Below are 27,057 nucleotides of genomic sequence, written 5' to 3'. Positions count from 1 at the left end.
TGATTGATTGATTTTATTTGGTAAACATATGAACATTACATAGTTACTACATAATGCAGACAAGAGTTCCGCGGTCGAAGATGACCGCATTGAAGCCGGATTTTTGATTTAAATGACAGGAAAGTACCTTTCGTGTTTTTGTCAATGCAATACTTAAATTACTGAAATATTGTTCAAAGGTCAAAATGAAATGTAAGTACTTTTCAAGGCATGAGCAAACCTTGTGTTATGTTTTGAATGCATGCATATACATGAACAACAATAACATTTAAGGTCACAAATATGAACTTGAATTGACAATTAGGAAAGTTTGATCTGAATTTTTTTATTAGCAAATTAGTAACATATTGTTTGAAGTTTCCATCAATTTCATTATCAAATGTAAGAAAATAAACTTAGATGAAATAATACTATTTATTGTTTTGCTTTCACATACCTACACAGAAATCCAGACAGCCTTATGATCACTCCAAAAGGTTTCTATCACACCAGTTCTAGCAGATAGATTGGACACATAAATGTGCTTGCAAACCTTCATGTCAAGTTTGAAGACTCTATGTCCAAGCATTCCAAAGTTATAACAATTTTAACATTTTAACATTTAAGGTCACAGTGACCTTGACCTTCAAATGAATGACATTGAAATGACCAGTGGTCATCTTCTAGTACTGGCCAATCTTTATTTCAAGTTTGAAGACTCTAGGTACAAGCATACCAAAGTTATAACATGAAATAAGAACTTTAACATTTTTACATTCAAGGTCACAGTGACCTAGACCTTCAAATGAATGACCTTGAAATGTCCAGTGGTTACTTACTAGTTCTGGCCAACCTTCATGTCAAGTTTCAAGACTCTAGGTCCAAGCATACCAAAGTTATAACAACTTTAACATTTTTACATTCAAGGTCACAGTGACCTTGACCTTCAAATGAATGACCTTGAAATGTCCAGTGGTTACTTACTAGTTCTGGCCAACCTTCATGTCAAGTTTCAAGACTCTAGGTCCAAGCATACCAAAGTTATAACAACTTTAACATTTTTATATTGAAGGTCACGGTGACCTTCACCTTCAAATGAATGACCTTGAAATGACCAGTGGTCATCTGTTAATCCTGGCCAACCTTCATGTCAAGTTTGAAGACTCTAGGTCCAAGCATACCAAAGTTATACCATGAAATAAGAACTTTAACATTTTTACATTCAAGGTCACAGTGACCTTGACCTTCAAATGAATGACCTTGAAATGACCAGTGGTTACTAACTAGTTATGGCCAACCTTCATGTCAAGTTTCAAGACTCTAGGTCCAAGCATACCAAAGTTATAACAACTTTAACATTTTTTATATTGAAGGTCACAGTGACCTTGACCTTCAAATGAATGACCTTGAAATGACCAGTGGTCATCTGTTAATCCTGGCCAACCTTCATGTCAAGTTTGAAGACTCTAGGTCCAAGCATACCAAAGTTATACCATGAAATAAGAACTTTAACATTTTTACATTCAAGGTCACAGTGACCTTGACCTTCAAATGACCAGTGGTTACTAACTAGTTATGGCCAACCTTCATGTCAAGTTTCAAGACTCTAGGTCCAAGCATACCAAAGTTATAACAACTTTAACATTTTTTATATTGAAGGTCACAGTGACCTTGACCTTCAAATGAATGACCTTGAAATGACCAGTGGTCATCTGTTAATCCTGGCCAACCTTCATGTCAAGTTTGAAGACTCTAGGTCCAAGCATACCAAAGTTATACCATGAAATAAGAACTTTAACATTTTCGAGCACGCCGCCACCCCGCCCGCCCGCCCGCCCCCCCCGCCCGCCCGACAACATCAATCTATAAGCCGAGATTTTTTCGAAAAAAATCCGGCTAACAATATAAAATATATTATCACAGCAATATACATAGCAAACCATGAAATGCACACACAATACCAAGGATAACACAAAAAAGAGAAAAATGATTTTCACTTATTTCCATTGTGGTCCTTGATATTGGTGGCAGTAACCATGAAACAAACATGTATTAGATTTTAATAATGTATATGTATCAAGTATGTACTGTTTGATAAAGTATATTACTGATTAAGAATGAATAAATATAATCACATGCTCATTATTATCCCAGAAGTTGCATAAGAAAGCTACACACTGCATAGGTAGTTAATAAACACACTTTGTAGCATACTATAAGTTAAAGAATAATTATGAGATCCTTGCATCTTATTGATCATAAGACTTAAAAATGTATCACAGTATTTTAACAAAACATAAAATTCATAATAAAAATTATACTATAAAAAGCTATAAAGACTCTAAAAACTGTTTCTTGATGGCACCCTTGAAATTGTTAGGTTCAGGTACATCCCTGATGTTTTGAGGAAGATTGTTCCATAAACAGATACCATTATATGTAAATGTTTTAGAACCAAAACTTCCTACTCTTGGTTTGGAAAAACGACCAGAGTCTTCAAATGTAAAATTTTCAGCAAAATGATCAGATTCTGGCTGAGCTACCATATTAGACCTAGTACAACGATTATGTACGCCAGACACTGGCTTAAAATTCTCACCCATATACTCTGGTGCAAGGCCATTTTTAATCTTATGTACATGACAAAGTATGATCTGTTCTACTCTTTTTGAAACAGGCAGCCAACCTAAATGTGAAAACTGTTCTTGACCAACATGTGATCTGTTATCCATATTCAGACATGTGCGTTACCCAATTATGCTCAGCTGACTGACTCTTAAGATAAGGTCATATAAAGTTCAAACGATAGCACCTTATTAAAGTCCCAGTTCATAGCTATATATATGGGCAGAATCATAAGAAAACGTGTTTTTATTGAGGATATCACTGAAAATCCGGTTGAAATCGGTTGAAAACCAAAAATATAGTATTTTTAATTTGGGGTCGAGACGGTAAAGTACGAAAACCACCTAATAAATATTCATGATTCGACACGTTAATTTAAACCTAAACAAACAAAATTGCGGACACGGGCGCATTTAGCTGATGCAAATAAATCTGTTACAGACGGAGATTGAGTTTGCTAAATCTATGTAGGTATATTCCAAATGCTAATAATGTTTATCGAAAGCTAAACATAGATATAATTTGCATAACTCGCGACGCTGCAATGATTTTCATGTATTTATGATCATTTATATACATGTATTATTTTATCGATTCAAAACCGATTTTGACCAGGTTTTCGATTTTTCAATGAATTGAGGTAAAGTTTAGTTCTCGCTATACGATTTATATGCAAAACAACGATCTATTCCGCGAACTGGAACTTTTAAGTAAATGCATGGACTGAAAACACACGTGAATATTTAAAAATGATATGCATATATATCTTTCATGACTTTACATCCCTCAGTTTAAGTATAAATATATACATGTATATAGGTTAAACACATATGTTTTATCATAAACACTCTTTCTTTATATTTTCTATTCTTAAACACATTATTAACAAACTGAAATTATGACCCATATATTTTACTTTTTATGCACTTTTTATGCTACCATTGTTCTCAAAACAATTTATACAAACTACTCAAACTTTATCCGATAAAGGCTTAAAGGCTATGGGGTCGCTTTTTGCAATCACCAAAGACATGCATGTTCCTGTTAAAATAATGTTAAATTTGTTCGATTCTTGCCGTAATTACTCTATGTTTTCGGACACTCTTAGTTTTCAGACACTCCCTTTTTTAGCAAAAATAATTATTTTTCATGACTCTTAATTTTCGGACACACGATTTTTCGTCCATTATTTATGTCTCTAAGTTTTCGGACAGAATATTTTACAGCGCTATTTTACCAAATTTCAGTCCTGTTTTCGATATCTAATGACACTTCGATTACGGGGTTTTACAACCAGATTACCATCATAAAACATGGAAGGTGCATGCCTGAGGGCAACGGATCATTACATTGCGTTATTGGGTAAATAACGTGGTAAACCGGTATTAAACAATGGTTTCGCCCGATAGCATAAGCGTTATGACACTTACCATGGGCAGTACCAATTTACAGTTCAATTATCTACCGCAATGGTCTTACCCCTTCTAAGTAAAATAACTGTGGCAAATACTAAACGCTTCAAAGTGTGATGCACCCTATTGCAAGTTTTACGAACAATGGAAGGTGTTAGAAAACAACTATCTGAAATGAACAAACAAAGAATTCATAGTTTGTTTTTTTTCGTTAATTACAGGTTCATACTCGGGAGTATCGGTACGTCACATCTCATCTTTGAACTCGTTGGTCAAAGTGCAAACTTGTAGTAACTTTCTGTCAAATAAATTAAGCATTTGAAACTATTTAAAATGCAGTGCAAATATATATTACTATAATTTATACTGTACGGCATGGTATTTTACAAGCGCATGCTTTTACCGGTAGTCGTTGATACAATTGACGCTATATTCATACACTTCAATTTTCGACCTCTAAGCTTAAGGACACCTGCATTTTGTGAATATTTTTTGTACCTATGTTTTCGGACACGAAACAAATTAATTATTTTTAAGTGTCCGAAAACATACAGTAATTACGGTATGTTATTTCAATACTGTGTTATGCGTGTGAGGTTTGGGGGTTTGTAAATGCTGATGATATTGAAAGAGTTCATAGAAGATTTTTTAAACGAATACTTGGTGTGAAAATGAGTACCCCTAATTCAGCTGTGTACGGGGAACTAGGGCGATACCCATTATATATAAATCGCTATGTACGAATTATAAAATATTTTATAAAATTGTATACTGTTAAACAAACTAATTGTATATTATATAGTACACTATGTTATATGAGAAATGGTGCTGAAAATATAATACGATGTACCGGTAACAATTGGATTACCAAAGTACGGGACTTGCTTCAAAACACTGGTTTTGTAGATGTTTGGATGTATCCAGAATCAGTAAATGCAAGTGTATTTATTCCGATATTTAAAAATAGACTTATTGATATTTACATGTTGTACATAGGTTTGTGGCTTATAATGATTTAAATGTTAAAAGTTTATTAACTCTATACAAACAATTGAAACATCGATTTGAACTATCTGATTACCTTAAAATAATCCAAAACTTTAATTTAAGAAAATAGATATCAAAATTTAGACTTTCGTCCCACATGTTAAAAATTGAATCTGGGAGACATATAAAAGGTCCTAAAAACGAACGCAAATGTATTATATGTACATGTAACTCAGCTGATATTGGAGACAAATACCATCTTGTAATTGTATGTCCTCTTTATACCGATATAAGAAAAATGTATATTGACAAATTCTATTATAACCGACCTATAGTATGCATAATTTATTCTTTTGTTAACAAACACTACAACCAAAGTCCTAAATAAACTCGCAATATATTGTAACAAGAGCACCGCCTTGCGGGTGCAGACCGCTCATCTATTTTCTTTTTAAAGGTGAAGGGACTCTCATTTTCAATCACAAAGGAGGGAGGAGTGGAGTGAAGAGGGGTGTATAGTGTGGGGTTGTGGACATTTATTACATTATCTTCCAAAAAAGCGGAAAAAAAAAAAAAAAAAAAAAAATCGGGGGGGGGGGGGGGGGGGGGGGGGGGGGGGGGTGGGGGGTGGGGTTGGGGGGGCGATGGGAGGGGGGGGGGGTTTGGGTGCGATGGTTGGACGGTATTTCAAACATAACAGTTTTAAAAAAAAAAAAAATGGGAGGGGGGGGGGGTATAGTGTGAGGGTGTGGTGGTAATTTGTGAGATGATCTTAAAAAAAAAAAAAAAAAAAAAAAAAAAAAATTGGGGGGGGGGGGTGGGGGTGGGGGGGGGGGTATAGTGTGAGGGTGTGGTGGTCATTTGTGAGATGATCTTAAAAAAAAAAAAAAAAAAAAAATTAGGGGGGGGGGAGGGGGGAGGGGGGGGGGGGGAGGGGGGGGAGGGGGGAGGGCACGGGGGATGGTTTGGGTGGAGTCTATTGTGGTATGTCAGGTAAGAGTAGTTTCCTCAAAGTATCAATCAAATCTAATCATAAATAAAGAAGTTATGGCAATTTTAGCAAAATTTAATAATTTGACCTTGAGAGTCAAGGTCATTCAAAGGTCAAAGTAAAATTCAAGTTGCCAGGTACAGTAACCTCATGATAGCATGTAAGTATTTGAAGTTTGAAAGCAATAGCCTTGATACTTAAGAAGTAAAGTGGATCGAAACACAAAATTTAACCATATATTCAAAGTTACTAAGTCAAAAAAGGGCCATAATTCCATAACAATGACAACCAGAGTTATAAAACTTGTCCTTTTACTGTACCCTTATGATAGTTTGTGAGTGTTCCAAGTATGAAAGCAATATCTATGATACTTTAGGGGTAAAGTGGACCAAAACATAAATCTTAACCAAATTTTCAATTTTCTAAGTATAAAGGGCCCATAATTCCGTCCAAATGCCAGTCAGAGTTACATAAGTTTGCCTGCACGGTCCCCTTATGATAGTTCATAAATCTTGCAAGTATGAAAGCAATAGCTTTGATACTGTAGGAATAAAGTGGACCTAAACACAAAACTTAATCAAATTTTCAATTTTCTAAGTATAAAAAGGGCACATAATTCTGTCAAAATGCCAGTCAGAGTTACATTACTTTGCCTGCACAGTCCCCTTATGATAGTTAGTAAGTGTTGCAAGTATGAAAGCAATAGCTTTGATGCTTAAGGAATAAAATGGACCTAAACACAAAACTTAACCAAAATTGTCAATTTTCAAGTATAAAAAGGGCACATAATTCTGTCAAAATGCATGCCAGAGTTATCTAACTTTGCCTGCCCAGTCCCCTCATGTAGTAAGTAAGTGTACCAAGTTTTAATGCAATAGCATTGATACTTACTGAGAAAAGTGGAACTAAACGCAAAACTTAACCAAAATTTTCAATTTTTTAAGTATAAAAAGGGCACATAATTCTGTCAAAATGCACGCCAGAGTTATCTAACTTTGCCTGCCCAGTCCCCTCATGATAGTAAGTAAGTGTACCAAGTTTGAATGCAATACCATTGATACTTTCTGAGAAAAGTGGACCTAAACGCAAAACTTAACCGGACGCCGACGCCAACGCCAACGCCAACGCCGACGCCGACGCCGACGCCGACGCCAAGGTGATGACAATAGCTCATAATTTTTTTTCAAAAAATAGATGAGCTAAAAATGCTTTTAAAATGAGAACTGATAAATTGAATGCAAACGTTGAGTGATGGCCTAAGTGCATTTTTAACACCTTTCTGTTCTGTTCTGTTTTCAAAACCGAAGAAGAGCATTAAACAAAATTATATTGAATTTTTTTTTTAATTATAATCTGCAATGCACTTCCGAAAAAAACACTCATGCAAATTTCTTTGTAAGTATTAAAATACAATTTAAAAGCAAGTGTGACACTTTCTTGTAAACGGCTATCAAATATTGATGTTTAGTCTATGTTTTGGATGTGATGTCTGTATGATGCATACAATTGTTAAATCATTAAAAAAAATCCATCAATGTATTACTATGACCATAAAATATATATGTATTTATCTATCGTATGTGTGTGTTTTAATTTGCCTTAAATAATGAAAAACATTATTATAGTAGACAATTTTAATTTGTAATTAAGTGCTTAATTGTCTGCGTAGATTCGAGCTATTTTTCAAAACTGGACACACAGCCTATGTGTCATCTCCTTTGGATCGATATGCCAAACACGGATGAGGCTTATCTATCTCTGCCTGCAAGTAAATTTGGTTCGTTATAGCATTTGACAGAGTAATTATTTGTCCTGGGCTAAGTGTAAGATTAACCTACCCCTCTAAAAGATTACAAACATCAATCATTTGCATTAACCGTTTCAAGGCGTTGATCCCAGTTTTTATTTAACAATATACTCGTACATTACATATAATCAGATCCGAGCAAAACGCGCGATACAAAATGCATATTGTATCCATATAAATTGCAATTTTATGCACAACACATGTTGTCCTTCATTTTGATTGTTAAAATTACCTATGATTTCAGCCAATTTCACATGAAGGGGAGATACTAATTCGTTTAACCTGTTCTGCCATTCTGTTAGCTTTAATAACAGCCGTCTTATGCAACACTATTAGCCAAACAACCACAGCTCATTCAATAAAATACCATAATTTTATAAGGATGCGTATTATTAGTACGTCTGTTTGTTGTATTTTTTGCCTCATCAGATTTATTCAAAACCCACTTGTTCTTCATTGAAACCATTCCGGTGACATGTCATATTTAGAAGTAGGGGGCGCTGAGGGAAATAAATATGCAAGCATATGTGTAACATACTTATTCGGCTCAGCCAGAGGAAAAAGGGATGCACAAACAGACATCTTAATGCTGCAATTGTACATCATTGATGTTTTAGCAAAAACGACAGTATATGTCGAAACAATGTACTCGTTAACAAACGTTGACAAAATGAAAAGGAAACTATAAATATTTAGTGAAAAAAACGTTTGCGTTACAAACTGGACACTTCGGGATAAATAAATATAAGTTCATTTCACTGTATGAATTTGAACTATAACCACTCGTGTACGATCTAGGGAGTTAAATGCGAAATTACTGTATCCGTTAAACCTTTATAATAAAAAAAAAATACACATAATATATATATAAATGAGAGAAAAAATCAAACATGAATACAGCATGAATCACTATAATGTAAAATGCACATGAGATCTTATTCATATACATAATTAGTATTTATCGATTAAGGGCAGGAACACTAAATTGAATGTTAATTTAGGATATAACTGATCTAGTCACAAATTACTGTCAAACCATTACGATTTGACAGGATGAGATTTCGTGTTTTTGTTTATTTAATGTGCTGTTAAATTGGTGGATTTCCTTTTTTCAAAAAACTAATTGCATACACATAACTGTACTATGTGAGCCAGACTTTACTGTCAAAAAGTGTGCTTCACTATGGAAAGTGAGTCACAAAATCAACATGTCTATTAAATAAACGACGCGTGCTACGCAAAACATGGAAGGTCACCATTGGAGAAGAGGTCATACTCCCAAGTGTCATGTTAAAAGTGCATCTCCATTAAATGAACGACGCCTGCTACGCAAAACATGGCATGTCACCATGGAAGAAGCTTCATACTCCCAAGTGTCATGTTAAAAGTGGATGTCCATTAAATGAACGACGCCTGCTACACAAAACATTGCATGTCACCATGGGAGAAGAGGTCATACTCCCAAGTGTCATGTTAAAAGTACATGCCTATTACACAGATTAAAAAAATCAAATAAAACATTATGAAGCCATTGACTACACAATGTTTATACAGATCTGGTTTCACCTAATTGGCAGGGTTTAAGACGAAAACGGTCAAATGCTGTCACCAGATGGTCCAAAAGGTCATACATTGTAATTCAAGGGGTGAATGGAAGACTGTTGTAACTCATATTAAATAAAGAAGGAGATACTGCAGTTTTCCGTTCAGCCCTCGGTATATTCTTTATATACAATTAAATACAACACACTGATTTGAAAAACTGTAAAGTGCCATTTAAAATTGCAGTACCGCCAATCCGAAACAAAACACCTTAAAGGGGCTTTTCACGTTTTGACTAAAAGATCAAGTTTAAAAAAAACAGTGTTTCAGATTCGCAAATTTTCTTTACAGTAACGATATTTGTGAGGAAACAGTAATGCTGAACATTTACCATGCTCTCAAATATCAATTATATGCATCTTTTGATGAATTAAAAACCTAAAATCTTATAAAGGGTTGCAACACGAAACAATTGAATAATGTGTAGAGTTCTGTTGTTGTCGTTATATTTTACGATACGACGAGGATTGCTGATATAAAGTATAAAAACATCATTCATTGTATGAGCACGGAAGGCAAATTTGCATCCAATCATCCTCAAAGTCGCATATACACAAAAATTATAAATCCACCCTCCGGTGCGTCTTTTTACTTAACCCCTGAACTCAGTTAAAAGCTCTCATACATATGTATTACACCACTCACAAATCCATCCAAATCTACCAAAATCTACATAAGACTTTGTAAAAATAATAATCTTGCATCATGTTTGTGTGACGGGCACTATTGTTTTGTTTTATGCTTCATCTTCACTCGAGACAATGTGTAATTTCTTAATAATGGGTAGATTTGGGAAGATTTGGGTAGGTTTGGGTAGATTTGGGTAAGTCGTGTCGCCCGTCGCGAAATTAGGCAAAATTTAACTGAATAACTTTCCAGCCACACTGGATCCACTACCGTTGTTTTTAATACAACTCAGAGAGACAATAAGGATTGAAAACTTACTTATTTCCATTAGGAATTGCATTTGTCATGTGTAAATTCTACATGATTTTGAATTAGTTTTGCTTTACGGAATGTCCAATGACACTCTTAGGCAATAAAAGCTGAAGGATCTGGAATGATCTGCTATTTGACTGTCACACATCAATAAATATCGACTTTTATACGTATCTTTTATCTTTTAAACAGAACCAGTCTGCATAAAAACAATACTCCTGAAAACAGTGCTAGGTTACATACAACTATGAAAATAAATATTCAGAACCGAAATTTTCAGGGGTGGATCCGTACCCTCGAATCTGAAGTTGGATCCGATATCATGGGATATTTCGGGTACCCGTTGCAGCCCTAACTACTACTACTACTACTACTACTACTGCTAATACTACTACTACCTCTACTACTACTACTCCTACTACTACTACAACCACCACCGCTACTGATACAACAACAACTACAACTGCAACTGCTACTGCCTTTACAACAACAACAGCAACAACAACAATTTTGTCTGAAACAGCACTCAGATTTTTTTGTACAAAAATGCCTAAGTCCAGAATACTTGTAATCAAAGTACTGAAAGTACTGGTTTGACGATGCTTTTGAAGAGGATGGATATATAGAAGGTATTTGTTGGATTCGGTGGCATATCGATTTTCCCAGAAAAAATGCGAAAAATATCGATATTTTCACTGTTATTTTTCACTGTTAAAAAAGTGAAATACCAGTATATTTCACTGATATTTCTGTATAAATCACCGTAAAGCATAACATAAATAAGCATCCATTTATTAAGTTAATCTACATCACCGCAATTGTGTAATTTTTATTGCTTGTCATTTATCCGCAGGCCAATAGTTAATGGTTGAGGTGCAATCGTTTTCGTTCTTGGACACTTCATCCCTTCAATCAGTTCAATGAAATTTATTTACCAAAATATCTCATATTTGAACTTAAAATTCTTTTGGGAGAAATGGTCCAGACAACTGGATAAAACAGCAACAATATGCTAACCCATTATTTTTCGAGGAACATAATTGAGAATTCCTGCGCTAGCCCCCAATCACAGTATGTTGGGGTATAATAATTATCAAACTTTGTTTTTCTTCTCAAAAGATTGTCGTAGATTACAAATTGATGAATATATCATCCAAGACAACAAGTTTTAGAAAGCCATTTGTTTCATTTATTTTTATTGATAAACAAGGTTTTGTAACAATCTATACTATACATAGATAGCTTTAACAGCACAATGTGGCTCATCTGAAACTGATTGTTTCCCAGTGGTGTTAACTAACTTTTCATTAAGATCTAGAAAAAAAGGCATTGTGAGTATGAACAAACTATTTGCGTCTATCCGATCTAGTTGAGTCTTGTTACCAAGATCCTACTTTTATTTATTTGAACATTCTGATCAACTGCCATGAAGATCAGGTAAAAAATGTAAGTTTTAACATGGATTTTAATGATTTTAGTTATTGATCAACTACTTGGAAGCACATGACCCACTTTGGAACGTGACCTGTTAATTACTGAGACTAGACCTAAATGTTAAATATGCTACTTTCATGCTTGACTTTGAAATCATTTAAAATAATGTTCTAACCAATTTACTAGTGGATCAGAAAATGTGACCACTAAAGTATTAACAGACCTTTTTTATATTTGACCTAGTTCCCTAATTTTTGATAAAATATGAAAACAAAAATGACAAAGAGGTGACTAGTTTCATAAGAATCTGGCAAAGAGGTGACACCCAAATTATCTTATGTGTTCACAATAAACTTTGGATTAAATACAACAAAGAGTGATAACAAAAGCTCACCTTGTCACATCTTAACAAGTGAGCAAAATAACCAAAACTATGACATCATATAATTGCTCAGTTACTTCCAATAACAATAAAATGTTACTTTTGAAACAAATACAATACCTTCCCTTTCTTACTACAGGCTGTTCTAAAACAAGATAGACCTGTATCGCTCACCCAAAACTCCTTCTATAGTGTCAAAAACATGTGTATGATTTGACTAAGTTGTAACCTAGCTTTAGCCTGCCAGGACCAACTTGCAAATTCAGCTTTTGATTTGATTAAGATCATTGTAAGCAATTTTCATGAAAATCAGGAAGATAATGTGACCTGTAGAAAGGTAAAGGAAGTTTTCTATATTTTAACCTAATGACCTAGTTTTTGACAAACTACCAACTTTCAAACTTAAACTTAATTTCATCGAGATAACATTCAATTCTGTCCAATTTTCATGAAGATCTGGAAGAAAATGTGACCTCTGGAGTGTTCACTAACCTTTTCTGTGATTTGGTTTGTTGACCTAGTTTGGACCACATATGACCTACTTTCAAACTTAACCTAGAATTGACAGAGATGAACATTTACCAACATAAGACAAACAAGGGCTGTTTGTAAAACATGCATGCCCCCCATATGGGCTGTCAGTTGTAGTGGTAGCCACTGTGTGAATACATTTTTTGTAACTGTGACCTTGACATTTGACCTAGTAACCTGAAAATCAATAGGGATTATCTGCCAGTCATGATCAATTTACCTATGAAGTTTCATGATCCTAGGCCTTGCTTTGCTTGAGTTATCATCAGGAAACCTTTTTACTGTTATGAGTCACTGTGACCTTGACCTTTGACCAAGTGATATGAAAATCAATAAGGGTTATATACCAGTCATGATCAATGTACCTATAAAGTTTAATGGTCCTAGGCGTAAGCATTTTTGAGATATCATCTGGATACTAGTTTACTGCTTTGAGTCACTTTGACCTTGACCTTTGACCTAGTGACCTAAACATCAATAGGGGTAATCTGCAAGTCATGATCAATGTACCTATGAATTTTCATGATCCTAGACGTAAGCATTCTTGAGTTATCATCTGGAAATCATTAAACTGTTTTGACTCACTGTGACCTTGACCTTTGACCTAATGACCTGAACATCAATAGGGGTCATCTGCGAGTCATGATCAATGTACCTTTGAAGTTTCATGATCCTAGGCATAAGCGTTCTTGAGTTATCATCTGGAAACCATTTAACTATTTCGGGTCACCGTGACCTTGACTTTTGACCTAGTGACCTCAAATGGGGTCATAATTTATGCGAGTCATGATCAATGTATCTATGAAATTTCATGATCCTAGGCATAAGCGTTCTGAGTTATCATCCGGAAACCATTTTACTATTTCGGGTCACCATGAACTTGACCTAGTGACCTGAAAATCAATAGGGTTCATATGGGAGTCATGATCAATGAACCTATGAAGTTTCATGATCCTAGGCATAAGCGTTCTTGAGTTATCATCCGGAAACCATTTAACTATTTCAGGTCACAGTGACCTTGACGTTTGATATAGTGACCAGAAAATCAATAGTGGTCAACTGCGAGTCATGATCAATCTACCTATCAAGTTTCATGATCCTAGGCATAAGCGTTCTTGAGTTATCATCCGGAAACCATTTTACTATTTCGGGTCACTGTGACCTTGACCTTTGACCTAGTGAACTGAAAATTAATAGGGGTCATCTTCGAGTCATGATCAATGTACCAATGAAGTTTCATGATCCTAGGCATAAGCGTTCTTGAGTTATCATCCGGAAACCATTTTACTATTTCTTTTTTTTGTTAAACGTCGTCAATTATTAATTGTATATAGATTTCTCTATAGTTTGAAAAACATTTAGGCAAATAATTCTCATGTAAGATAAAATGCAAATAATTAATAAAATATTCCCTTTAATCAGTATGTTGGTTTATGGGTCAATAACAATATCACTTTGAACATTGAATTATTTAAAAGTTATAACAAACATTAAATGTTCTCCGAACAAATGACTCATAACACATATAACAGATTGATAGGAAGATATGAATAAATCAAGGTTGCTAGGTTGCCCGCCTAGAATGGTCCTGTTAGTATGGAATTACTTGATATATAAATTTATTAGCCTGTCGGTGTTGTAAAGACATAAAATATTTTATGAATGTCTCAAAGTGTAGAATTATTTTGCATTTAGTAAAAGAAAGGCAACATATAACCCTTAAGTGGCTGACAAGAACTTGTGGCTAAATACAACTAAAAAGAGTCATTATGATTCTTAAAAATAAAAGTAAACATCATTATATATGAATTTTCTGATCAAAAGCGTTATTTTTAATGAATATGGGAAATACATTTTCAAGAATAAACAATATAATTATAAATGTTTTGGCGAAGTGCATCATAGTATTATCATAGTACCAGTTTTGGTCTAAAAATCCAGTAACATTTTTTAAATTTCATAACACCTTGTTGCAAAAAAAAATCATGAAAAATAGAAGTAACCTTTTAAAATAAAATAAACAAGGGCTGTTTGTAAAACATGCATGCCCCCCATATGGGCTCTCCGTTGTAGTGACAGCCATTGTGTGAATATGTTTTTTGTCAATGTGACCTTGACCTTTGACCTAGTGACCTGAAAATCAATAGGGGTCATCTGCGAGTCATGATCAATATACCTATGAAGTTTCATGATCCTAGGCCCAAGCAATCTTGAGTTATCATCTGGAAAACCACCTGGTGGACGGAGCGACAGACCAACAGACCGACCGACATGTGCAAAGCAATAAACCCCCTCTTCTTCGAAGGGGGGCATAAAAATGCTTTATATGACCTTAGATATTATTTTTGCAATCATTTTTCATAAATTACAAATGTTTAAAAAAATTATTGTTTCATGCTACTCATGGTACCAGTTTTTTGTCAGAAAATTAATCACCCTTTTTAAAAATGCATTACCCCTTGTTGCCAAAAAAATCATGAAAAATATAATTTTCAAAGATATCCTTTAAAACAAAAAGAAAATGCCTTCCTAAACCTTAAATATTATTCCTTCAAGCATTTAACATCAATAATTTATGTTTGAAAAAATCATTGGTTCATGCTAAATACTGTTTGATATACTGTAAATAATGTAACTACACATCCAAGGAGTGAGTCCATCCATTGTCAGAAACCGCTCTTAAGCAAACAGCTTTCAAGCAACTGCAGGCTGAACTGGATCTAAACTGGCCACAATCGCCTCAATGTCTCTTTTACTGGGATATGGTTCATTTAACTTTAAAGGGATCTTTTCACGTTTTGGTAAATTGACAAAAATTGAAAAAAGTTGTATCGGATTTGCAAATTTTCATTTTAGTTATGTTATTTTTAGGAACAGTATTACTGAACATTTACCATGGTCTAATATAGCCATTATATGCATCTTTTAACGATTTAATAAAAGCTGCGCCATGAGCGCATGATACGCCCGTCGTTCGCCAATGAAGTAGTAAGGTAATAAATAACCCTTTGAATCATTTTTTTACTTCAGTTTATTTGTATTTGAATACATGGTTTATTTTATAAGTACATGAGCATGGAAATCACGAAATTTTGACGAACAAAGTCCCATAACTCTGGAACGACAATTCAGAATTCCGTCAAAAACGAAAGGGGATCAGGGTTTATCAATATTAAGATTGTGTTGAAATTTGAAAAAAATCCATCGAAGGATATTTGAGCTACAGTAGGACATTCAATGAAATCACGAAATTTTGACGAACAAAGTCCCATAACTCTGGAACGACAATTCAGAATTCCGTCAAAAACGAAAGGGGATCAGGGTTTATCAATATTAAGATTGTGTTAAAATTTGAAGAAAATCTGTCAAAGGATATTTGACGTAGCGTACGACATTAACAGACGGACGGACGGACGGACGGACGGACGGACGGACGGACGGACAGACGGACGCGGGGTATACCATAATACGTCCCGTCATAGACGGGCGTATAAAAAATCCATCGGGGGATATTTGAGCTACGGTAGGATACATGAACAACAATAACATTTAAGGTCACAGTGACCTTGACCTTAGAATGAATGACCTTGAAATGACCAGTGGTCATCTAAGTGTGCTTGCAAACCTTCATGTCAAGTTTGAAGACTCTATGTCCAAGCATACCAAAGTTATAACAATTTTAACATTTTAACATTTAAGGTCACAGTGACCTTGACCTTCAAATGAATGACATTGAAATGACCAGTGGTCATCTTCTAGTACTGGCCAATCTTTATTTCAAGTTTGAAGACTCTAGGTACAAGCATACCAAAGTTATAACATGAAATAAGAACTTTAACATTTTTACATTCAAGGTCACAGTGACCTTGACCTTCAAATGAATGACCTTGAAATGTCCAGGGGTTACTTACTAGTTCTGGCCAACCTTCATGTCAAGTTTCAAGACTCTAGGTCCAAGCATACCAAAGTTATAACAACTTTAACATTTTTACATTCAAGGTCACAGTGACCTTGACCTTCAAATGAATGACCTTGAAATGTCCAGTGGTTACTTACTAGTTCTGGCCAACCTTCATGTCAAGTTTCAAGACTCTAGGTCCAAGCATACCAAAGTTATAACAACTTTAACATTTTTATATAGCTACAGTAGGACATTCAATGAAATCACGAAATTTTGACGAACAAAGTCCCATAACTCTGGAACGACAATTCAGAATTCCGTCAAAAACGAAAGGGGATCAGGGTTTATCAATATTAAGATTGTGTTAAAATTTGAAGAAAATCTGTCAAAGGATATTTGACGTAGCGTACGACATTAACAGACGGACGGACGGACGGACGGACGGACGGACGCGGGGTATACCATAATACGTCCCGTCATAGACGGGCGTATAAAAATTATAAAGCGTTGCAACGCGAAACGTTTGAATAATTTGGAGAGTTATGTTGTTGTTGTTGTTTAATTGTGTGAAACTACGAAGATTGCTTATACTAGGTATAAAATACGTCAACCATTTATACTTGCCAGAATAGTCGAGCAGGCTAATGTGTTTTTACTCCAGGACTAAGGGGGTCACTGGTTCGAGCCCTGCTGCGGACTACTTTTTTTTAAAGAATTTTATTCTGGATTTTTAACTGGAGCTTTTAATATCCAATGTTTACATTTATCAATATAAAGCATTTAATGACTTACTTCAAAACATGTCAAAATCTGTGAAAAGGCCACTTTTAACATAATATCTACTCCTATAAATATGAGGTCAATATACATGGACTAAACGGTAAATTACGTCTAATTATTTGGACTGTAATGACATCAACTACTTAAATAGAAAGAAGAAAGAATTCATACTTACCAGTAATTTGACTAAAGAGTTTGTATTCAATGTTGTATTTCAGGACAGATTGGTGATATGCAAATCCCATATGACATGTTGATATCGGGTATCATAGCCATTCAATAAGTCGCAAAATGCTTAAACAAAATTTATAAAGCAAAATGTGACTTAAATTGATAACTAAAAATACCAGTATCATCAGTATGCCAGTTTTGCCTTGTCAAACTGTCGAGATCCTGAAAGTGCTTCATTCACATTGAATATATCCTTCGAATTCCATTAATTGTTGCATTACTAAATAGCGAAACAAGCCGATTTAAGCTGTAAGAAAGTTTTGACACGAGTGTTATCAAGTCTCTCATGGGCGAAGCCATAGAAAGTGATCCATTCACATCGAATATATCCTTCGAATTCCATTCTTTGTTGTCATTAGCGGAGATTTAGTGAATAAATAATTCATATATCATAAATGACAGCTTCTAAATAGCGAAACAAGCCAATTTATGCAGTAAGAAAGTTTTAACTCGAGACTCTCATGGTGGCAGCCATTGTTGAATGTTGAAACACGAACGACAACTCTGCTAGGAGAATGTAATCAATGACGAGCAATCTCCTACGCAGTGGCGAATGCAAAAGGGAAGTAACTGAAAAAATTGAGTTATCTCAATCGGACTGGCTCGGTCTTTTACATAGGTCGCCGTTGTGAGAAATTTTTCTACTGGTTATGAAACCTTGGACGATGCTGTTCCAGCATCGTCAAAAAGCAATGGCGATATTTTTCTCAGCCACATAATTGTTAATAGTTTGATTTCACAAAATGAAAGTGAAAGTAGAACTGTCAAAAATGAAAACCTGTCAACGTGTTGTTTTTGCTGGCACGAGAGGGCGATTACATTCAATGTGTTCACATTTTGACCATAGGCTTTGTCAATGACCTTTATAGTATGGGTAGCTTTGATATTATTTATTGCTATCATGTAACTGCATGATTGTGTATATGTTTACAATACACAAAGCATAAAAATGATATAAATATACTGATTGAGCTTATAATAATCTGAGAACTATAGCCAGGTCAATTAAGGACTTTAAATACAATTTTGTGTCCTGATTTCATGAAGAAATGACCATGCATGTCCTAGATTTCAAATTCAAGGCCATGGTGTGACACATTGGTAGCATAACCGTTAAACTGTTAACAGGCTTATGAAATTAGTTTTTATTGAACTATCTAAGGATATCTAAATCAGGCACTGATTTTTCTTGTTTTAATACAGTCATAGATCAGTTGTGGCCTCTGGGTAAATGACCAATTTTTGCTAACTTGTCACACCCTTAAAACTTTCCACACGTCTATAATAGCAAATCTGGATTTAGGCGATCTTCAATGGTACATTTAAACTTTAGCTCTGTTACAAGAGTGCTGGTTAAGTCCAGTCACATATTTAAATCTAGGCCATGTCAAAATCAAAGTGTCAAAGACAAATGAAAGATGCGTTCATTAATTATTGTCCAGTTGTTTACTACTGCTGTAAGTTTTTATATAATATGACTGATCAGGGTTCGACATTAACTTTTTTTAAAGCAAGACCGTCGGACCAGCTCCTCTTAAAATGTACTAGCCCAAACCTGATGTCTACTAGACCATAAATGACATAGCAAATGAACACAATTGTGTCATGTAACTGTTTAATCAGGATTTATCAGTAAATTATCAGTGAACACCATATTTTTTTATGCATAGAGTAAAACAATAAAATAACCCTTTTTTGGCTTTTCTTTGTCAAATTCAAGCCATGGGAACTGACTGGATTTTCCATCTAGGATAAAATTGACGTTTTCGTGTTTCTTCATATTTACGTTTCGTGTCGGTTAAGCGTCGGATTCTTTTTTATTAACTGATTTGTCGGACAAAAATCCGAACTTGAACAAAGCCATTCTTTAAATTACATTATCTTGTCTGCTACGCAAAAATGTTTACATTGACGATACCGATTTTCGATAGAAGTCGTTAAATCATGCTCTACAGTTTTACAACACTGCAGAAAATCATTAATATTCATTACAACTTGACCAATTGAAACAAGCAATTTCTGCAGGAAGCTCTCCTTTGCGTCTAAAAATAGCGATGAATCATGTGAATGCTCCGTGTTTATTTAAATATACTAGTTTTGTTTTAATGTAAATAACGGATACAAGAGTAATTTTACACATTAAAAGTAAAGGTTTTCACAGCAGTTATTTATAGTTATATGAATCAGTATAGATTTTTTTTTAATTTATGTACGACCAGTCGGACAAGCTAGCCCGCAGTTTTACTAGCCCGACCACCGATCTTACTAGACAATGTCTGTCGGACGTACCTTAGTGTCGAACCCTGCTGATGAACATCATGTGAGAGAAAATTCACATTATCATTGTAAATCAGGTTTAGCAACCTTTTAGATAACAAAGAATGCTAGTTTTCAATGTCGCTTCTGGGGATCAAACCCTTAGGGCTTTTAGGAAGATTCTGAAATTTTCGATCCCTCGAGAGCAACAAAACCAGAAAAAAAAGTCAAATATTGCCGACTCGGTTTTTTGAGTCGGTTCATGACGGATAATGGAGCTTGATTGGTACTCTTAAGTATACTTACATGTATCCTGGGTACGGTTAATATACTAAAATGTACCCGGGAAATTTAACCTTAAATCAGTCGTTGTCGACTATTTTTTTGTAATAATTATATATACACATTTATGTCAATTTTCTGTAGAATGGCCTCTATATTATCGAAACACATACTCAAAAAGCATGTTGATGCAGTGTGTTTTGAAGAGAAGTGTGTTTAAGATAATCGGTTGCGCCGACATCGGATTTTGGGCGCGAATACAACTCGGGTACAGTCTAATATGGACCGAGTACAATTACGTTTATTTACCGTACCTGGGGTACATGTAAGTATACTTAGAGTACCCAGGATACATGTAAGTATACTTAAGAGTACCCGGGGTACATGTAAGTAATACCAGAGCCGACAATGAACAATCGAGCGATACTGGAAGGTGCAACATCTCTCACGCCCCCTAGCATCGCCTTTAGCAGTATTCAATTCTCAACAGGAAAGTGCTGGAGTCATTGATCCTGAGGGACAAGAAAAACAATTGATTAATGTTCGAAATAAATAATTTGATTAATGACAATTCTGTTATTTGAGCCAGGTCACAGGAAAAGCGCAGTCAAATCAGTATCCAATTAAATTATATGTTATTGTCAGAAAAACGCTTTTAAGCAAACAGCTTTCAAGCGACTGCTGGCTGATCTAGATCCATACTGGCCACAATCGCCTTAATGTCTCTTTTACTGTGACACAGTTCATTTAACTTTAAAATGATAAAAAGTACTAACCCTAAGAAAGAGTACTAACCAGTAAAGAGTTTGAAATCAATGTTGAATCTCAGGACCGCTTGGTGATCTGCAAATCCCCGATGAAATGTTGATTTCGGGTATCATAGTCATTCAATAAGTCGCAAAATGCTCGAATACAATTTATAAAGCACAATGTGACTTACATTGATAACTAAAAATACCAGTAATGCAGTATGCCAGCTTTGCCGTGTCAAGCTGTTACGATCCAGAAAGTCCTTCATTCACATCGAGTATATCACACCTTCGAATTCCAACTATTGTTGTCATAAGCGGAGATTTAGTGAATAAATAATTCATATATCCTAAATGACAGCTTATAAATAGCGAAACAAGCCAATGTATGCAGTAAGAAAGTTTTGAATCGAGACTCTCATTAAGGTGGCCATTGTTGAATGTTGAAACAGGAACGACAACTCTGCTAGGAGAATGTTATCAATGATCCTACACAGTGGCGTATGCAAAAGGGAAGTAACTGAAAAATCGAGTTATCTCAATCGGACTGGCTCGGTCTTTTACATAGGCCGCCATTGTGAGAAAATTTTCTACTGGTTATGAAACCTTGGACGACGCTGTTCCAGCATCGTCAAAAATGACAAAGTGTTTTCAGCACACATCTGACTGTGAAATAGCCTGAAATAAACTAAGTCCTAATTTTCCGCATATAAAAGTGTATTTTCCGCATACAAAATCATTAAGCTTTCCGCATACAAAAATCTACTTTCCGCATATAAAAACCAAATGTCCGCAACAATATGCGGACAAATTATGCGGACATTTGTCCGCAATCTCATACAAAAATCAAAATTTTAATGTCCGCATTTTTTTAGTCTTTTCCGCATTATTCCGAATATTTCTTCATAATTCCACATATTTCTTCATAATTCCACATATTTCTTCATAATTCCACATATTTCTTCATAATTCTGCATATTTCCACATATTTTTACTCCTTTTCTGCATGCTTTAATGCGGAAAATGTACAGCCAGAATGTATGTAATTATTTTGGCTAAAAACAATGATTGTGTTTAAAGCTTTATGTAAATAAAAAAAAGTGTAATATATATCTACATAATATTATGTGCATAGAAATTATGAGTTATATCTAAAATGTAAGTTTAAAAACAATTAAGAATTCTCGTTAAAAGTCCTAAGTCTGAAATTCCTCCTAAAAACATTTTCTAAGACCAAAAATCCGTCAAGCCAAAGAGACTAAGTCAAGAATCCGTCTAAGAACATCATACACATTTTTCTAAGTTTTTTTTCCAGTTATCATAGAAAGAAGTTTTTTTTCCGGCTTTCTTACACGGAAACAAATATTGCCCTCATTTCCCGTCTAATTAGTTCTATTTTCCTGCTAAGCCTTAGGCGGAATTTCAAATTCTCTTAGGCGTTTAAAAAAAAATCTGTGTCCACCTAGTACTAGCAGGAAAAACGTATTTTTTTCACATATTCAGGGCGGAATCCGTCTTATTTCCTGGTGGATTCTGCTTTATATTTTCGTACGGGTGGCACGGAGTGAGGGTTCTCAAAATCTTTAAATAAAATGAATAAGTAAAGATAGGGCTGAGTAAGCCTTGTTGATTTGGGGGCTAAAAATCTGAAATCTAATCCACCCAGGTTAAAGGCGGAGGCAAAATAAACCCGAGGCCGCATGAGCCTGCTATACTCTGAAGAAGGAAATGGGCTTGAGTGTCTTAATAAGCTTCCGACTTTCAGTGCTATCTATCAAAAATAAATTGGTAAAAAATATTATTTTTAAAGAAACATTCTACACAAAGTCAATTATTGACCTGTGTACATGAATCATTTCAGTCTTGATGGTTAGTGAACTAGTCTTGATGGTTAGTGAACTATATACAGGTATGATTGAATGATTAAATATGCCATATGTCATAATTTTGAATTGCTTTATTTCCCCTGATACATGTATCTTTTTATTCAAGTAAATTTTAAGAACTTTTCATGAAATCAGATTGTTCATAAAGTTCATCATATGGTTCCTAAACATGTCCTTAAAAGTTCATGAACAGTCCATGAAAGCAGTTCATGAACTTTCATGAAGATTTGTTCATGAACTGCCTTCATGAACCAATCATGAACTGTTCATGAATCTTCATGAACATTCATGAATGTTCATCAAGTGATGAACATCGTGTTGCCTGGGTGATCTCAAAGTGTGGTAATAAAGTGTTACCCTTTTGACTTAAGTGTATATTCTTTCTGTAGACCTGTAAACAATATGTTATGAGACAATGTTTTTTGTCATATATATGTAGAAGATCTCTGACATGATGAAACTAGAATCGGGGAAAAATAAATTTTAGAAACCTAGTCAGTTTATATAGTGCAATAATTATTATGGAAATGAAAATAAACTTTACAAGAATTGTTCACTTGCTCAATTACTCCAATTTTATCCTGCATATTGTGTTTCATCAATTGTCACCAAAACTGAAATCTTAAATTATTATTAATATAAAACTACACACAGTTTATTTACAAAGTAATCCAGTGCTGAAAGACAAATTCAAAGCTGGATTATCAGGGTTTTTTTTGGGCCGATTTTATAGCCGAAATTCGGCTATGTTCCCAATCCCAAAAAGTATACTTTTTTCCCAAAATGTGGAAAAAATTTCCCAATTTCCAAATAAAAAAAAAAAAAAAAAAAAAAATAATTTTTTTTTTAGAAAAAAGTCTTATGTGTATTTTATCTCAATTTTAATTCAATTACATCTAATAAAGTTTTATATGATTTTTTCTTTTAATTTGAATGATTATAAAGAGTTAAATCAAATTTAGTATTTCCCTAATCAGTGGACTTTTCGTGTGGAAAAAAAGGCTAATGAATTTATTTTCCCAATTTCATGAAAATACCGATAAAATTCCCAATTCCAAAGCCATGGGCTATCTTCCCAAAAAGTGGAGAAAAAACCCTGATTATTATAATCATATGTCAGATTGTTCATAATAACCTGCACATGTAGAAGGGTAAGTAAATACCCGAAGGATGTAGTCATACATTTCAAAACAGGTCAATTAACATGTGTACTCCAAAGAAACTTAAAAAAGGTTAATGAGAGTATTGTTCTAACTTCAGTAATGAACAGTTGTTAAATATGTACCGGCAGTTAATGAGCCAAAAAGCCTATTAACTGTGTAGAAGATCATGAATATTACCATTATAATGTTCATGAAAATTTGGTTCATGAATTTTCAGTAAATACAAGATTCATTTACTTGATAAGAGTTGAATGCAATAATTGTGAAAAAAGAATTCCAGATACTTAGATTTCAGGTTGTATGTTTATGAGTTCTAATGTTTCAGCTCGGATTTGAAAAGGACAGGGTGGGGGGGGGGGCTACTTTTTCAAAGCGCACTTTCAAAGCAAAGTGTTTTGTCGAGCGCAGGGGCGTGTCTAGAATGTTCCCTGTTGAATATTAATTCATTTGTTATAATATATTATTCCCATTATTATTAAACAATTCAAATAATATATGTCTTCAATGAGGAATACCATTTATTACAATGTAATAAGAGATTTACAAATTATAAAATGTAAACAAATAAAATAAATAAAAAAATATAGGGCAGGACAGGGCCTCGGAAGGTAGGGCTGGGCTTTGAAAGGACAGGGCGGGGCACCCGTCCATTCAGGCCTAGCTGGAGCACTTCATTATCAGACATAATCATCCATCATCAGCAGGAAGTTTTTTATGAACACGGTTCCTGATTGGAAGTTTCTACCTATGTTGTCTCTGATTGTTCTATATTTGAAACCGTCTGGAGGGGGTCTTAAAGTCTGATTTAAGCAAATGATATTTATCGTCCTTGATTTGACATTTGAACCGTTCTTACATGCACAATACATTGTTATGGAAGTTTCTCCTGATAAAACAATCAGACACTTAGATAAAATAACACTTAGAGCAATTCTCAACAGTTTGCTTTGACGTATGATCCCTTAATCTTAGTAGTGTCACAAAATATATTATATCTCCTTACCAAAATATATTATATCTCCTTACCAAAATATATTATATCTCCTTACCAAAATATATTATATCTCCTTACCAAAATACATTATATCTCCTTACCAAAATACATCATATCTCCTTACCAAAATATATTATATCTCCTTACCAAAATATATGTAAGTGTTTATAATATACTGCTCATATAATGTGTAACGTAATGTACATATAATATATATAATAATAGAATTTATCTCATAGAACCTTCGGGTAGGGTATACATATAATATATATAATAATAGAAAAAATTCATTTGAAAGAGTGAGTTGTGTAACGTCATAGAACTTTCGGGTAGGGTATACATATAATATATATAATAATAGAATTTATCTCATTGTACATTATTGTGTTGTTATTGTCGTGTTATTGTTGTATAAACAAACTAATTTAGGAAATAGAACCTTCGGGTAGGGTGTAATGAAATTTGAAAATTGATTATGTAGATGTGTAATGTAATGGGTTATAATGAATATATTACTTTATGAAAAGTCAATAGAAATATTTCAGCGAGATGTAACTAACGGAAAACATGGGGGTCGTGACTCGCAAAATGCATTTAAGCAATTAGTAAATACATTAAGCAAGATTCGTGACTCGTAAAATGCATATAAATGGTTGGTAAATACGTTAAGCGGGAGGACTGACGTTCCGATGCGTGTTCCAGGTGTGAATACACCTGTGAACACAAATTGGCTTGTCAAATTACATAGGGACCCGCGATTACAGGCGGTGTAAAATCTGTAGGGATCATACATCATCTGTCTATATACGTCAAGATACACACGTTGACGTCCATTACTTGTTGACAGGCGTGGGTCACGAATTAAGCGAATACACAACGGGATCAGTATAAATGACCCTCAAAATAGGCAGACGGGGCCTCGCTTTCTCTTAGGAATTATTCACGTTATGTTATTTACTTTGACTTTGAAATTATTATAGTACAATTTTGGTGTTAGGGAATAGAGTAAAATAAAAGAAATATTTTAGACATCAGAGACTTGTTTTATCTTCACTAAAGTACATCCGATTACGTGACACGTGTTTAACTGGTGCGCGGTGACAAGGATCAACCAGAAGTACCACTTCTTTCACGGGCCAGAGGGAAGAAGACGGCCGGACCTCCACAACGAACGGGCAAATATTCGGTGAGTGACTGACTTATTTTCCTATGGTTAATTATCTAAGATGGCAGATCAAGCGATTCCACAATTCTTTCAAAATTTAAGCGAACAAATTAGAGGAGTAACAAATGCTATCGGAACTCAAAGCGTCTCACAAGTAATTCAAACTTATGACGGAAATCCTAAAGAATACAAAAATTGGATCAAAAACATAGAGAAATATGGGGTACTTTCACGTTTGGCGGGGGATCAATTGAAGTTAGTAGCTTACCAATCTAGTAGGGGACTTGTTAGCGATTACATTCAGAGGTATTTGACTGATTTTCCTGATGAGTCATGGGCAACCTTAAAAAATGAACTTAAGATAAGATTCGCAGAAATCCAGGACCCTCATTATGCTCTCGCTCTCTTAAAAACACTCAAACAAAAACCCGACGAAAATGTCCAATTATTCGCGGAACGACTTCTGTCTTTATCTAGTGAAGCGTATGAAAATGTTGAGGATAACCTCGAGATGATCGAAAGTCAGTTAATTGGAACTTTCATTGACGGCCTGAGACATGATTATTTACGCCTTAAATTAATGCGAGAAAATCCAACTACTTTAGCGTTAGCAGTCAATTCCGCATTAGCCGAACAAAATGTAAGAGCAAGATTCGAATTAAGGTCACATTTGAGTCATAATCAAGTTCAAACACCACTTAATAGACCTGTTCCCATGGAAATCGATCATTTAAGACCATCAAACACTTGCAGGTATTGCAAGAGACAGGGTCATGTTATACAAGACTGTAGACGTAGTAAAAACCAAATAAATGCATACGCGGTAGGTCAAAACAATTACGCACGTAAGAACGAATATGACAAAAATTGGAAAGACAAAATAGACTGTTGGAATTGTGGAAAATTGGGACACTTCAGTAGAGAATGTACTCAAAGAAAACCATACCTTAATCAAAAAAAC

The 27,057-nt window shown here is 34.5% G+C and overlaps 1 protein-coding gene and 2 long non-coding RNA genes across 3 annotated transcripts in view; 1 reads left to right on the top strand and 2 right to left on the bottom strand.

The window, feature by feature from the left end:
- Window positions 1-27,057, bottom strand: part of LOC127874566 (uncharacterized) — a 196,341-nt gene that overhangs the window by 78,009 nt on the left and 91,275 nt on the right. The gene's annotated exons all lie outside the window — the stretch shown is intronic.
- Window positions 1-27,057, top strand: part of LOC127874554 (uncharacterized) — a 184,837-nt gene that overhangs the window by 94,503 nt on the left and 63,277 nt on the right. The window lies entirely within an intron of this gene.
- LOC127874579 (uncharacterized) lies at window positions 556-1,787 on the bottom strand. Its single transcript, XR_008046999.1, has 3 exons — window positions 1,656-1,787; window positions 918-1,524; window positions 556-772 (listed from the first exon to the last, which is right to left on the bottom strand). It is a non-coding gene; the product is annotated as an uncharacterized LOC127874579 (long non-coding RNA).

Source organism: Dreissena polymorpha, chromosome 1, assembly GCF_020536995.1.
Source record: "Dreissena polymorpha isolate Duluth1 chromosome 1, UMN_Dpol_1.0, whole genome shotgun sequence".
Lineage (NCBI taxonomy): Eukaryota > Metazoa > Mollusca > Bivalvia > Myida > Dreissenidae > Dreissena > Dreissena polymorpha.
This window is presented reverse-complemented; position numbering and strand designations above follow the sequence as displayed.